The sequence below is a fragment of the Anolis sagrei genome, chromosome 5 (genome assembly GCF_037176765.1).
Source record: "Anolis sagrei isolate rAnoSag1 chromosome 5, rAnoSag1.mat, whole genome shotgun sequence".
Taxonomy (NCBI): domain Eukaryota; kingdom Metazoa; phylum Chordata; class Lepidosauria; order Squamata; family Dactyloidae; genus Anolis; species Anolis sagrei.
In genome coordinates this window covers 152,097,820-152,113,736 of record NC_090025.1, presented here as the reverse complement: position 1 = coordinate 152,113,736, position 15,917 = coordinate 152,097,820, and positions in this window count along the sequence as shown.

The window sequence follows — 15,917 nt, the reverse complement described above, 5'->3', positions numbered from 1 at the left end:
TGCTACATATTTATTGCTACATTTTAATTTGTTCTTTCTTCAGGGCATTACATGATTACACCCACTACCATTTTACATATTCATGATTAAAGTGTAAAATAAGTAAGATTTAGAAACACAATGCTTGGTCAAGGAGTGAGTCTCATAGATAACTGATGATTTGAACCAAGGTTTTCTTGTCTTTAGTAGACATTCTAGTCAGCCAGACATTCTAGCCATGGGTGGGGAACATTTAGTCCTACAGCTGCTACTTTGTTGCTACTTTCATTCCCTGGAAGACGCCCAATTTGTTTCAAATAGCTGCACTATCTTTCTCCCATTATATTTGTACCCCTGCAGCAACCCCAGTGTCATCAGATGGAATGGTAGACCACACACCCAGATCAATAGGCTGTGGGGCTCAAGCCATCATCTCCCCACTTTTTTAAAGGAAGGACTCATGGTTCACTACAGACCAGAGAAAGTGGTTGCCACCACCATCTTTGTTATCCGTAGTCATTGAGCCTATTGTACTCATGTACATGGAGCCAAGAGATTATAAACGCTGGTTCTCATATCTATAAGGCACTTAACTCAGTGCTTACATTGTGTGTGTTACTATAGCTGGATCTACACTGCCCTATATCCCAGGATCTGATTCCAGATTATCTTGTTATCCCAGATTATATGGCAGTGTAGACTCATATTTGTTCAATGCAGATGATCTAGGATCAGATCCTGGGATATAGGGCAATGCAGATCCAGCCTAAGATGCTCTCACACACATCAATACTGTTTTTCAGTGACTACTTGGTGGCTGTAATAGCTAAAATTAATATTGCCAACAAAGGCGGATTTCATCTTCTTTATAATCAGAAGCAAGCAGTGCCTAATTACTGCTTCAACTATTGACTGGTGATAAAGTAATTCTCTTGCTGCACCTCAACTGTGGGTGATAATGGAAAACATCTGTCTAATTTTCGTTCCCTTTGCTATAACATCCCAGGATATCACCTCTTAGCATTTTGAACCAGATCATTATTTTGGTATCAAATTTTGATGTGACATCTGCTGAAAAGAAATATATATTTTGAAGGAGAAGGAAATAGCAGCAACAAAGCCCTTTTGAGATATCTGAAAACCCAACAATAGGGGCACAGTAATGTCAAAATATAGTTTGTGGTAATGTACTTGATGCTTAATTGTAAAGCATCTGAAACACTACAACTTAACAAGAACTAAAGGCAATTAAAATGTGTTGTTGGAACTGCAGAAAACATTTTCATGCTGTGATCTTTTCTGTCTTTTCACCTCAAGGATGATAGTTTTTTCTTCACATTTCAGAAAACAGGTGTTCTATTAGCTGACATGACAAGACATTGGGTATAATTGTTCTCTCGCCTAATTTTTACCTCAGGATGAGACCATCAGTCACCTTCAGTTGTCATTGAACCAACCAGCTTCATAAGCAAACTGAAGTAATCAGAGTGAGGTCACCATCTTGTTCATTCTCTAGTAGCAAAACATAGTGGTTCAGCCCTGTAGCTAGAGAAAAAAGGCATATCAGGGCATTTTTTGTGTTTCAAAACTAGAGACAGCTGAAATAATACAGATGTGGTATGTGAGCACTTTCTGTGTTTCATGACAGAGACTGGACAATGTACCAGAGAGTTCCTAATTTGGATCTTACCTGGGATCTGACTTCACTAGAACCTTATTGAAACATTCTATAAGTTGTGTGCATTGCAACTATGTCCTCCCATCATAGCTGTCCTCACACACGAATTGTGTTCCTGGAGAAAAAAAACTCATTGTATCTAAAAAACAAACAAACATTCTCATGAGACAAAAGGAAGAAAAAAATGATCACATGAAAAACTTTCGTACATATAAAAAGCTCTCCTCTTAGACATGTCATTTTTGTGAGAGCAAAGTGATGGTGAAAACTACTTCTTATGTCTGGAGTGCATATACTTTCCAACTACTTGAATAATGAATAAGTTTCTTTAGACAATGCACTCTGTCCACCTCAGTTGTCCATCACAACTATGGAGAATAATAACAGCAGGTGATATGTAATCCTATTGTGCAAGGTAGAGTTTCTCAAACTGTGCTCCTCCAGATGTTTTGGACTTCAGTTTCCACAATTCCTAACAGCTGGTAAGCTGACTGGGATTTCTGGGAACTGAAGTCCAAAACACCTGGAGGAGCACAGTTTGAGAAACACTGGTATAAGGGAATACATTTACATCAGGGGTTCTCTAGTTTTAGGCCCTTTTGTTTTGCACATTTGTAGTGCTATATTCCATTTTAAATACCATGAAAATAGCATAAGGAGTCCTGGGATTTGAGGCTGGTAAAGCAAAAACATTAAGTGAGAGAGAATTCTAAAGCCTCCTTCCTAAAGTACAAATCCCAGAATTCCATTGGTTGCAGGGATGGCAGTTAAAGTGGAATGCAGTGTTATAATTGTGTTATGTGGACTGACTTTTGAATCTCCACATGTTGGAATCCAAAAGACCATACTTACTGGGGTTTCAGACTGCTGAAGTTCAACAAAAATGTTTTGATTTAAATTCAGTTAATAATGATATGGTTTGTGAATGGGAAGAACCTTCAGTAGTAGAATTTTTTTATAGAAACATGAAGGTTGTGATCCTATGGTCTTACTCCCTCTTCTCGTTTGAGGTCTATATTAATAATGATATAGCTAACATTAAAAAAAACCTCTCAGTTTAGGACGTGGAAATCTATTGGTTCCTTGGCATTTTGCTTTTTCAAATCCTACCACTATTCTCATTCCATTCTTGTTCTATATTAGATTGCAAGATTGCAAGGACATTCTTATGTATTTTGATAATCCCTTTTCATAATGCACACATTTCTAATGCATTATTCATTGTTTATGTGTTTTCATAGATATACACTTTAATTTTGCTACATTGTGGCAAACACAATTACTTGTGTATGATTTAGGGATGGATAAATAGAATTTTCCCCTCACAGTTTCTCTCAGTTGTGCAAAATCAATAAATCTGTTTGTGCTTTTATGAAGAGCCTTGCTGGGGCTTGAATTAGATAGATATTTTAAAAGAAAAAAAAACTTGGTTAATGTGAAATATTTTTCTACTCCTACCCCCAGATTTCAAAGACACTTTCACGGTCAATGTGTCTTCTTTGTTAAAGTTCTGATTGCTTGAGATAGAAAGGACAGAAAAGAAGTGTTAAGAATCTACATGTAAAATCGATAACATTTCTAGTTCCTGGATGCCCTCCCTAAAAACATAAGCAAGAGCAAAATTTTGTCTTGTTGTTGCATGCCTTAAAGTCATTTCCGACTTACAGTGTCCATAAGGTGACTCAATTGTGGTATTTTCTGGAGTGGAGTGTATATGACAAGGTCAAGATCACCCAGTGCGTTTCAATAGCTGAATGGGGATTCAAACCCTGGTCTCCAGAGTCATAGCCCAACAAACTAACCCACACTGGTTCCAGAGGTATTCTTATCCCAAATTATAGATTAATTCCCTCCCATTAAGTTAACTGAAGAGTCTTTATTTCATTCACATAGTCCTGTCACTGATAGTTTCAAACTATTGTATACAATCATTGTGTTCAAGAAAGAATCATAGAATTGGAAAAGACCCCAAGAACCTTGCAGTCCAACCTTCTGCCATGCTCAATCAAAGCACTCCCAAAAGATGGCTAATATGTCACGTGTTGGCCCATCCAGCCCCTTTTGACAGGCCCAATCAGCCCCTTTAACACGGGGGTTCACCACAAACCCTGGTTTGTGGCAAATTAATTTGTTGGTGGGGCTATTCTGTACCTTTTTTGGAAGGTGTGGGATAAACCCACTACTTCCACTGTCTGGACTGCTCCCTCAAAAGTTCTGAACTTTTCAGGAGGCAGTTCAGACAGTAGTCCCAGTATAGATTTTTATAGTTTTTATAGTTTCTATGATTTTTGGTCTGCATGCTGCCCTGAGTCGCCTTTGGGCTGAAAAGGGTGGGATAAAAATGATGTAAATAAATAAATAATAAAACTGTGAGAACACAAACCTCCTCCATAAAAGCCTCCAAAAGCCCTTTTTTTTTAAAAAAAAAAAAAGAACTTACCGGCCTCCATTAGAGTGATGCTGGAGCTCTCCTGGCATGTAGAAAATCGCTCCTCATCATTTCTATTCACCAGGAGAGCTCTGGCACCCCTCTAATGGAGGTGGGATAACTTCTTTAAAGGGCTTATGAGGGCTTTTTGGAAGGAGGTTAGAGTGTGTGTGGATGAATCCCCGGGATAAATGCCTGTCTGGAAGCACCTGCATTTAGTTGGGTTGGTTCATTGTCACACAGGCATAAATCCAATTGCTAGCTCCTGTTAAAGTAGATCCAGTGAGTTAATGGGATTTGCATTAGTAAGGAGTTATTGTTCAGCAATTGAACAAATTGCATTTTATGGCAGTGTAGATTGGGCCTGATTCATTAGGTGTACTTTCATTGGGGCTAGCAACTGGATTAATATTGTAGTCTCCTTTTGTGACTGTCACTGTGTAGAACTTTTCAGAACTTCTTAAACTTCTGCTGTGCTGGAATAACCCCCAAGTGTTTTCATTTCATGATGAATCAACACAGAAGGAAAAATGAAGGGAGAGATATAAGAAGGAAAGTGAGGGAGGGAGAAAGTGAGGGAGCTCAACTCTGCTGGTAAAATGGGCACTGAAGTGATTTTGGAGTGAGTTTTAAAGTGTAGCACTCTGCTGCACAGACTTTTACATTATCCATTTGGTTTGTTCTTTTAAGATTATTATCCATTTTGCTACATTCACACGTAGGTATCGTGCAGTAGATTGCGTATTTTTCTTTCCCTACCCTTGCCACATTATACAAAAATCCATCCCCACCCTCATTTCATAGCATATTGCTTTTAATTCCTGTCATTTTTGTTCCTTTCCATATGCACAGTGGTTTTTTGGACTTATATTCAAATTTGTATTTTACAGAAATCATGCCCAGAATACATATGCTTGACTCTTTGAGTAGATTCCCTCAATGCTCAACTCTTTTTAGTAACTCTTTGTTTTAGTAACTTTGTTTTAGTAACTCTTTGTTTTATAGAATGTGAATAAGTGTGGGATTGTTTACTATATCTAAGACTTGCATTTACTTAAAGATTTTAGTAAAAAGAAGACATCACTACTTCAACCTTTTGTATTCATTAAAGTGTGGAAAGCACTCAAATAATCTAATACTAATCTAATGATTTCGTATTTTAAGTTGAACTTACATTCCTTCTATGGAATTGGCTGAAAATATTTTTATGCTTTGCCTGTCTTTTATTAGTTATATAAAATCCTGTAGTCTTGTTTTTTGTTGAATATCTTAAACTTTCTTGCTATCTTTATTATGTTCTAGGTTGCAAAATTTTGTGTTTTCTATTTTCTATAGTGAAGTTTTAAAAATTTTAATGTATTTTTCTATGATGAACATCTGCTTGCAAACTTGATTGAACTTTCTTATTTTCATTTTACTTGTATAAAATGCCTGCAATGTTTTGTCTTTCCATTATTTCTTGGAATTACTTTGTGAAGCTTCACGACGGCTTAAGGCAAGAATAATACTTTCTTTTTGTAAGTTTTCTATGTATTAAGATACTGCTTTCTTCACTATCAATTTAATGAACATTCTTTCCATATCAGCCTATGATCACTCTCTAGATTTTCTGATTAATGAAATGTTGTTACTGTAGTATATTATGTTTCAAACTTTGTTCTACAAAAACTTAGATTTTCTAAAAAAATAATAATCAATATCCCTCTTTCCAAAGATTTGTTGAGAGGAGAGGAGGTTCCCAATAAGTATATATTCATGCATGAGTCAACTCCCTGTAAAAAATTAAGGGGAGGTATTGGGACCAAAATTAAAGATTTTTATAAACTAATAATTAGAGCACAAGTGAATTGCATTTTTATCAGATTGGTGCTGGTGGTGGGGTGTGGATCAGGCCAGTAGAAATTACTAAGTTAAGCATACTCAATAATATTCTTAACCAAGTAAGTGATGCAGGATTTTGGCTATAAAGTTTTGTTTTTCTTCAAGATACAATTTTGTTTCAGATAAGACAGTAGTGAGACTTCAGTAGATACCATTTGGAATGGAGGTGGATTACCTACACGCAACTTTATTTTTCTGGAGCAATATAAACATTATCTCTAACCACAATAGTACTATTATTGAAGTAGAATCATGGAATCATAGAATCATAGAGTTGGAAGATACCTGTGGGTCATCCAGTCCAACCTGCCAAGAAGCAGGAAAATTGCATTCAAATCACATCCAAAAGATGGCCATCCAACCTCTATTTAAAAGCCTCCAAAGGAGGCTTTTTAAACAGGGATCAAAATCAATAAGGATCAAAAACTATGAAGTGAAAGGAATTTCATTGTTATTAATTGTTGAACTAATTTTATCAGAACAAAATTAACTGCTTTGAGTCGCCCGAGGGCTGAGAAAAGTCCTCGGGCTTTATAAATAAATTTATAAATAAATAATTTATAAATAAATAAATAAATAACTTTCTAAAGATGTTTATCCAAAGATCATTTTAGAGACCCCTACTGGATCCATTCCTAGTGGGTAAATCTTACTTCTAGTACTTGTTCTTAGATGGATTTGACAATATTTTGCTTGCTATAATAATCTAATATTACTTGCTATTTAGGATATTCTTCTCTATGATGTTGACTGGAATAAGCATGGTGAGCTGTAATTAAAAGCATTGCCAGTCTTTGGTTTTATTTATTTATTTGTCGTGTCAGGGCAAACAGTCAATTATATTACATTTCTAACAGAACAAAGCAAACAAACAGACAAAATACAAAATTTGTGAGTTTGGTAGTTGATTAAATGTCCTTTGACCAGTATCTGGCCACTTGGAGTGCTTCTGATATTGCTGCAAGAAGGTCCTCCATTGTGCATGTGGCAGGGCTCAGGTTGCATTGCAGCAGGTGTTTGCTCCTCTCCACACTCGCATGTTGAGGATTCCACTTTGTAGCCCCATTTCTGAAGGTTGGCTCTGCATCTTGTGGTGCCAGAGCGCAGTCTGTTCAGCACCTTCCAAGTCACCCAATCCTCTGTGTGCCCAGGGGGGAGTCTCTCATTTGGTATCAGCCATTGGTTGAGGTTCTGGTTTTGAGCCTGCCACTTTTGGACTCTTGCTTGCTGAGGTGTTCCAGCGAATGTCTCTGTAGACCTTAGAAAACTATTTCTAGATTTAAGTCATTGACGTTCTGGCTTATACCCAAACAGGGGATGAGCTGGAGATGTCTCAGGAGATCACCAGTCTTTGGTAAACATAAGCTTATAATCATTTAACTGTTCACCATCATTAAAAAAGAGAGGTTTATTCATTGACCCTTCGTATATAACCCTGTTTCCACTTTTCTGATGAAGTAATTGACAAATTGATAAACTTTAAAGGTGCAAATGAGGTTTCTGATATTTTGTCACAAAAGACAATAATAGAAAGAAAACATTAACAACATGTCATCACCTGGTAACATGTTTTTTAAACTGCAAAGACCAGATTAATGTCATTTCAACCACAAGTCCCTCCAAGTCAATTTTAATGCTAATCAGTGGTTCAAAGGATAGATTAGAAGAGCAATAAATGCCATTAACCTTTCAAGAACTGCCATTACGGGGAGATCTCTTCAGAGGGAAACATACTGTGATATGAAAGCCTGGTGTATCCAGATAAAGTACCATGGCACTTGGATTTTGTGCAGTCAAGAATGTCTTTGTATTTATGAAATGTGAGAAAGGTTTAGTTTCTAGTACACATACTCCATTTGTTGTTTGTTGCTACTAAGTCAACTTTGGATTTTCCTGCTGGTTGTGATGAGACAATCAGGAAAGGAAAAAAGGGGGATGATTCTTCTTCTCCTCCATATCTTATCATCCTGTTGCCCTAGCCAATGTCACTGCAGGGAATGGTTAACTAGCAGGATTGATGTCATGCCAGAATACATGACAAAAGAAGAATGAGAGAATGGGATGGCTCGAGAAATATGCTGCCTACCGGGGGCAAAAATACACCATATCACTCAGAGGCTCACCAGGCTCCTCAAGCCCCATCACCTTCCTCCCCTCATGTTGATTCATGTAGGAACCAATGATACTGCTAGGCATACTGTTCAAAAGATCACAAATGATTTTTGAGATCTAGGAACAAAGCTAAAGCAATGTAATGTACAGGTGGTCTTTTCATCCCTCCTCCCAGTCATAAAACACGGTCCTACAAGGGCCAGAAAAATAGTACAGGTCAATGACTGGCTTAGAAAATGGTGTCAGGAGGAACGCTTTGGCTTCCTTGACCATGGCCTGCTTTTCCAGGAGGATGGCCTACTGGCAAGGGATGGGGTGCATCTCACACAAGTAGGAAAACACCTTTTTGCTCACAGACTCACAAACCTCATTAGACGCACTTTAAACTAGGCCCACTGGGGGAGGGAGACAACAGCCTTGCGAACACTACTTTACCCACAATGTCAGGGAACCGCCAGAAGGCTAAACGGAGGGCTGCACAAACACAAAAAGGACCAAGTACCGAAAGCACAATAATCCCAATTAAACAGCTCAGGGGAAGATCTCAGGGGCTCACATGTCTTTACACTAATTCACAGAGCATGGGAAATAAACATGACGAACTCCAACTTTTAGCACAACACCACAAATATGATATCATAGGCATCACTGAAACCTGGTGGGATGACTCCTATCGCTGGAATGTAGACATCGAGGGCTATAACCTCTTTCACAGAAACCGAACAAAGGGGAGAGGAGGCGGAGTAGCCGTATATGTCAAAAACCCTTATGCTGCAGAAGAAATGCATGACAGCAATCCGGGAAACCAGCTTGAAAGCATCTGGATAAGAATCAAGGGAACTGGGACTCAAAAAGATCTTGTTGTAGGAGTCTACTACAGACCTCCAAGCCAAGAGGAAGAACTTAATGAAGTCTTCTGCCAACAGTTGACCAAACAGGCACAGAGAAGAAATGTAGTAGTCATGGGCAATTTCAACTATCCCGATATTTGCTGGGAAACAAACTCGGCCAAGAGGACAAAGTCCAACAAATTCCTCGCTTGCCTTGCAGACAATTTCATGGTCCAGAAGGTAGAAGAGGCAACAAGGGGATTGGCTACTCTTGATCTCATCCTAACAAATGTGGAAGACCTGATCAATTTGGTTGAAGTGGTAGGATCCTTAGGGGCAAGTGACCATGTGCTCCTGCAATTTGAGGTACAAAGAAAGGCCAAAACTAAGACAAGTCAAACCCGCATTTTGGACTTTAGGAGAGCTGATTTCCAAAAAATGAAGGAAACGCTGAGCAGCATTCCGTGGACACAGATACTAAAAGACAAGGGAGTTACGGATGGATGGGAGTTTCTCAAGAGTGAAATACTCAAGGCGCAGTTGCAAACCGTGCCAACAAAAAGAAAAAATAGGACAAGTGCAAAGAAGCCAGAATGGATGTCCAAAGAACTTCTAACTGTGCTGAGACACAAAAGAGACATGCACAAGAACTGGAAAAAGGGAGAAATCACCAAAGAAGAATTCAAACAAATAGCCAACAGCTGTAGGGAAAAGGTCCGCAAGGCTAAAGCACAAAACGAGCTCAGGCTTGCCAGGGACATTGAAAACAATAAAAAGGGATTCTTTTCTTATGTCAGTAGAAAAAGGAAAAACAAGGAGGCGATAGGGCCTCTTCGAGGAGAAGATGGGGCAATGCTGACAGGGGATAGGGAAAAAGCAGAACTACTAAATACCTTCTTTGCCTCGGTCTTCTCACAAAAAGAAAGTCATCTTCAACCTCAGCAAGACGGAGTGGATGAGGGATTTGAGGACATCCAACTCCAAATTGGGAAACAAGTCGTACAGGAATACCTGGCCGCTCTAAATGAGTTCAAGTCCCCAGGGCCAGATCAACTACACCCAAGAGTATTGAAGGAACTAGCGGAAGTCATTTCGGAACCATTGGCAACCATCTTTGAGAGTTCTTGAAGAACAGGAGAAGTTCCAGCAGATTGGAGGAGGGCCAATGTGGTCCCAATCTTCAAGAAGGGAAAAAAGGACGACCCAAACAACTACCGTCCGGTCAGCCTCACGTCAATACCAGGCAAGATTCTGGAAAAGATTGTTAAGGAAGTGGTCTGCAAACACTTAGAAACAAATGCGGTCATTGCTAATAGTCAACATGGATTTATCAAAAACAAGTCATGCCAGACTAATCTGATCTCTTTTTTCGATAGAGTTACAAGCTGGGTAGATGCGGGAAATGCCGTGGATATAGCGTACCTGGATTTCAGTAAGGCCTTCGACAAGGTCCCCCATGACCTTCTGGCAAGGAAACTAGTCCAATGTGGTCTAGGCAAAACTATGGTGAGGTGGATCTGTAATTGGTTAAATGGACGAACCCAGAGGGTGCTCACCAATGCTTCCTCTTCATCCTGGAAAGAAGTGACGAGCGGAGTGCCGCAGGGTTCTGTCCTGGGCCCGGTCCTGTTCAACATCTTTATTAATGACTTAGATGAAGTGTTAGAAGGCAGGATCATCAAGTTTGCAGACGACACCAAATTGGGAGGGATAGCCAATAGTCCAGAGGACAGGAGCAGGATTCAAAACGATCTTTGACAGATTAGAGAGATGGGCCAAAACTAACAAAATGAAGTTCAACAGTGACAAATGCAAGATACTCCACTTTGGCAGGAAAAACGAAATGCAAAGATACAGAATGGGGGATGCCTGGCTCGAGAGCAGTACGTGTGAAAAAGATTTTGGAGTCCTCGTGGACAACAAGTTAAACATGAGCCAACAATGTGATGTGGCGGCAAAAAAAGCCAATGGGATTTTGGCCTGCATCAATAGGAGCATAGTGTCTAGATCTAGGGAAGTAATGCTACCCCTCTATTCTGTTTTGGTTAGACCACATCTGGAATATTGTGTCCAGTTCTGGGCACCACAATTCAAGAGAGATATTGACAAGCTGGAGTATGTCCAGAGGAGAGCGACTAAAATGATAGAAGGTCTGGGGAACAAGCCCTATGAGGAGTGGCTTAAGGAGCTGGGCATGTTTAGCCTGAAGAAGAGAAGGCTGAGAGGGGATATGAAAGCCATGTATAAATATGTGAGAGGAAGCCACAGGGAGGAGGGAGCAAGCTTGTTTTCTGCTTCCCTGGAGACTAGGACGCGGAACAATGGTTTCAAACTACAAGAGAGGAGATTCCATCTGAACATGAGGAAGAACTTCCTGACTGTGAGAGCCGTTCAGCAGTGGAACTCTCTGCCCCAGAGTGTGGTGGAGGCTCCTTCTTTGGAGGCTTTTAAGCAGAGGCTGGATGGCCATCTGTCAGGGGTGATTTGAATGCAATATTTCTGCTTCTTGGCAGGGGGTTGGACTGGATGGCCCATGAGGTCTCTTCCAACTCTTTGATTCTATGATTCTATAGGAGACAGCAAGGGTTGCTGTCTGATAGTGCCAACTGGTTTTATCACTGCTGGGTGATCAGGACTCGCTTCTGCCTTTGCAATGGCTAAGGGAATGACTGTGAAACCCCTCCTGGAGCCAATCCAATATACCATGCCACATTGGTCCCAAGATAACAGGTCATTGTAAATTCATATATAGTTATGGAGATGTATGTACATTTTTTCTTAACAATCAGGAGAGGCTTGACATGCCATTACTTACTGCCCCACTCGTAAGCACCATATAAATGTATGTGTTGGAAACCCACACCTATGATTTTAGTGGCACTTTTGACCATTGCAATTATGAAACAACTATAAATGTTTATTTGAATTTTTACAAGTGTGGCTTCCAATATCATAACTATTGAACAGGATGCCAGCCATGTATATTTGTGTGTATGTGTATGCACACACACACATACTTTGGTCAATCTAAAATGTTTGTATGAAGGAAAATATGCAACTGCTAGTCTTTATATTAGTAATATATATATATATGAGAATGAGCAGGAATCACTATGCAGGAGGAGAAAAGATCCTGCAACTGAACCAGAACTTGGACAGGATGGCAGCTACAACATAGCTAAAACACATAATCATAATAGGACTTTGAGCAAGACAGTGGACAAGTATGCACATCCCTATTTGTAAGCTGATTGGAAAAGAGAGAAAAATATTCAAATAAATTAATAACAAGTAAATAAATGATCACTTAACAACCAAGAGTAAAATAATATTGTTGATACTCTACAAAAATAAGCTTGTAAAATGGTTCTATTAGTAATGTTTTTATTATCTATGGTTGTTGACACACAAGGCATCTCATGAGAAACTCTCAAATTCTGTCATTGGAAGCTAGCCCTGAATCATGTACTATGTCACCTCAACTAATTTCTTTGAACTACTTCAGTCATTTTCAAAATGTTTGTTCTTCTTGTAGAGTGCTTAGACACTAGACTTGATGTCCCCTTTCAATTTCTTCAAGCCATTGATTCATAAAAGTGATTTAAAAAAGCACATACATTTTAAGGACATTTTAGATTTTTTAAAAAATGGTTGACCTTGAATAAAAACAAAGCAAAATATAGCAATAGGATAGTTAATTGCTCCTGTTCTTCAATTTATTTTCTTAAAATGTTCAATCAAAATAGTGTGATGATGATGCATGATCCCCAAGCTGTTTTTGTCCTAGTATTCCATCATTTCTCAGGTCCTGTTGATACAATCAATGATGATAAATGATTCATCTCACTTAATTAGGCCAAGGAACTAGTGAGGTATTCTCAACAAAATGGATAGAGCAATTCTTCGTGCATAATGTCAGGAAGGCGTACATATCAGGAGGTATGAATACATTTTTCCTCATTTCGATATTCCATTATGCTTGGGCATATTCATGATTACAAAATGCCAAAACAGCCTTTGCTCAGAAATAAAGAAGGCTACGTTTTATACTACATTGAAATGGAATGAGCCTTAGACTGATAGATCCCACAAAAGTCCTTTATCTGCAGACAAGCGGGAAAATAAAATTTGATATGTTAGGCAAGAAGGATGGTTTTCAGAGGACAGGATGTATAGAATATACATCAATGTGTATCTTGTTCTGTTCTTATGTTGCTTAAATCACTCTGGTATTTTAACACTAAAATGTATCCAAAATACTCACATTTAAGGGGGGAGAGCTAGTTATATTAAAATATTTATTTTTACAAGGCCCACTATTAAGAATTTATATGCACATATAAACAGGAAGCCAGCAGGCTCCTCACAGTCAGATATGAATAAATTACTAGATGCCAACCATAATGCTGCAGCAGGTTATATAAGAAATACATCTCTTGCTTAACTATGCTTTTGCCAGTCCTGTAGCAATCATAAATATAAATAGTCTAAGCATCTGTGTAGTCATTCAGAGTCTTTAAAAGGAAAAAGAAGGGTGGTTAAATCAACCTTACTACTTCAGGGGTTTTTGGAGGGTTTTTCCCCCACAGAATTTATGAAGATATTTGGGAATTTGGGAAGGTTCTTGTTGAAAATGAACCAAATGGAAATCTCTGCCATTTGCTCTGGCCAAATACAATAGCCAGCTGTTATACAAGTTGCTTTAAAATGCAAATAGACAGTCTATACAGTGCATATAATACAGTATAATCTGTACCAGGATTCACTTTGACATTTTTTAAATGCTCGCCATTCAGTCGGTTGAAGACGTAGCAGAGCGCTAGTGGTCTCGTTCGAGAGGCGGGAGTATAATTTTTTGTCCTGACACAGTTCAGTCGCCATCATGCATTGGAACAGTGAGGAGCATGCTTTTGCCATTGAGGCCTACTTTTCGAGCAGATTTGGAGTGGCCGGCCCGCTCTCCAGATATGGCCCCTTGTGATTTTTTACCAAGGGGGTCTTTGAAATCCCATGTTTATGTGTGTGCCTACATTATAAAAAAAATAAAAATTTCTGATTCATACAATGGGTTTTATTAAGTTTTGAAAAAAGGAAGTTATGCTGCCTCACCCTGTACTATTGCTGGTAGACTTTATATATTCAGTTTACTGCTCTGCATTTTAAATAAAATAAAATTGCTATTAGAATCAGTTTGATTGTTATTTAACATAAAGTACTGTCAAATGTCAGTTTCTGCAGATAAATGTAACAGGAGCATGTCAGTATGGAAGTACATTGAATACTTTCCAAGCTTCTATAGAATAACATGGGAGGCATAGAATCCCAAATGTTATGTGCTGAGATCATTTTATTTTATTTTACTTTATTAAAAAACAATTGTTATTATTCTAGCCTTTAACTTGCAAATTTAACGTTGAATATTGAATGTATTTCACATGCTGATATTATTTCTTTTAAATATTCTCTATTTTTTTAAACAGAAGGCATTACTTATACATTTTGCTTGATATATGCATAAATATATATAGGCACAAAGAAAAAAACTCAGTTATAACATGTCAGAAATAATTCAAAACTAATTATATGCAACCAAGCACTTGGACCCATGCATAATTTAAATTCAACATATTTGGCCTTATTGAGTGGTACAACTACAGAAATAACTTTTAAAAATTGAAAAATGGCAATACTCATCACTAGTCCACCCACATTGGAAATCCTCATGTAATTTGATTGAAACACAAAGAAAGCTATCTTTTGCTTTATAATGGCTTTATAGAGGCAATGCCTATGTTATGAACAAGATAGATTATGTAGATTTGTTCTTAAGTTGAATTTGTTTTGTAAGTTGGAACAGGTACATTTTTTTCAGTGTAACTTCAGCCACACACAAACACACACAAGCTTTGGATAGCATAGGGAAGGGTTAAAAGTGTGGTGTTTGTTTTACTGTCTGTGTTCCTGTTTCAGAATATTTCACCACAGTTTTTGTCCTTGTCATAATTAGATGTTGAAAAAAATGGCTTGTTGTGGAAACAATGATTGGCGAGAAAGTTTCAGTGGAGACTCCTTTCCCCCCATGATAACTGATTCAGGAGTGAATTTCTCTTTCGAGGAGTAGATTTATCTCACTTCCTGTTGTCTGGGTGATGTTGATGGTGCTGTCCCAGTTGTGGAACAACTGTCCCGGTTGTTATGATAGAACATCAAAAGTTCTCTTTAGCATCGTCTTATTGATGCACCTCATGACTGAGGGAGTGCTGCAGAAATCATTTCCATGCATGTCAGCCTACAGTCCCTCGCAAATATTTCTGCCAGGTTGCAATTTGGGAGAGGGGGGAGGGAGGAAGAAGAGGTATCAGATGTAATTATTCCATTGTTGTAGTTAGCCTGATGATGTAGGATCTCAGCCAATACTTCTAGATAATACATACACGTTTACCATTTTTTCTAACTATGAACACAAAATACTTCCCAATCCATAAATCTGGAACATATAATGTAAAACGAAAGCAACTTTTGTAACAGGAAGCACTTCCATTAAGGTTGCCATCTTACACCAACTTACCCATGTGCATGTTTTACTGAGGTCAGTGCAACTTACTTTTGAGTTGACTTCTATAACTATGAATAGGGTTTTTTTTCCTATTTAGAGTATTTTGAATTACCATTTTGTGGATTCTTGGCTGGTTTAGGCATTTTTATATCAAACAAACACCAGATCCATAGGTCAGAAATATGTAGAGATAACATTGATGTATTTTCTCTCATTATTTTGGCCTGAATTTTACTTGTTTGCCTCATCTACACTATTGTAAAAAAACATATAAGCAAATCTCAGATGTTCAATGACTACTCCTGCAGATGAGTTTTGTGTGTGTGTGTGTGGGGGGGGGGGGGGGAGTGGCTATTTAATTTTTGAAATGAAAATCTGTCAGTTTTACTTTCTTTCACATTTATCATTTTAAGTTTCAGGTTTCCCATATTGTGGGCTTGGAGAAGTTTGCAA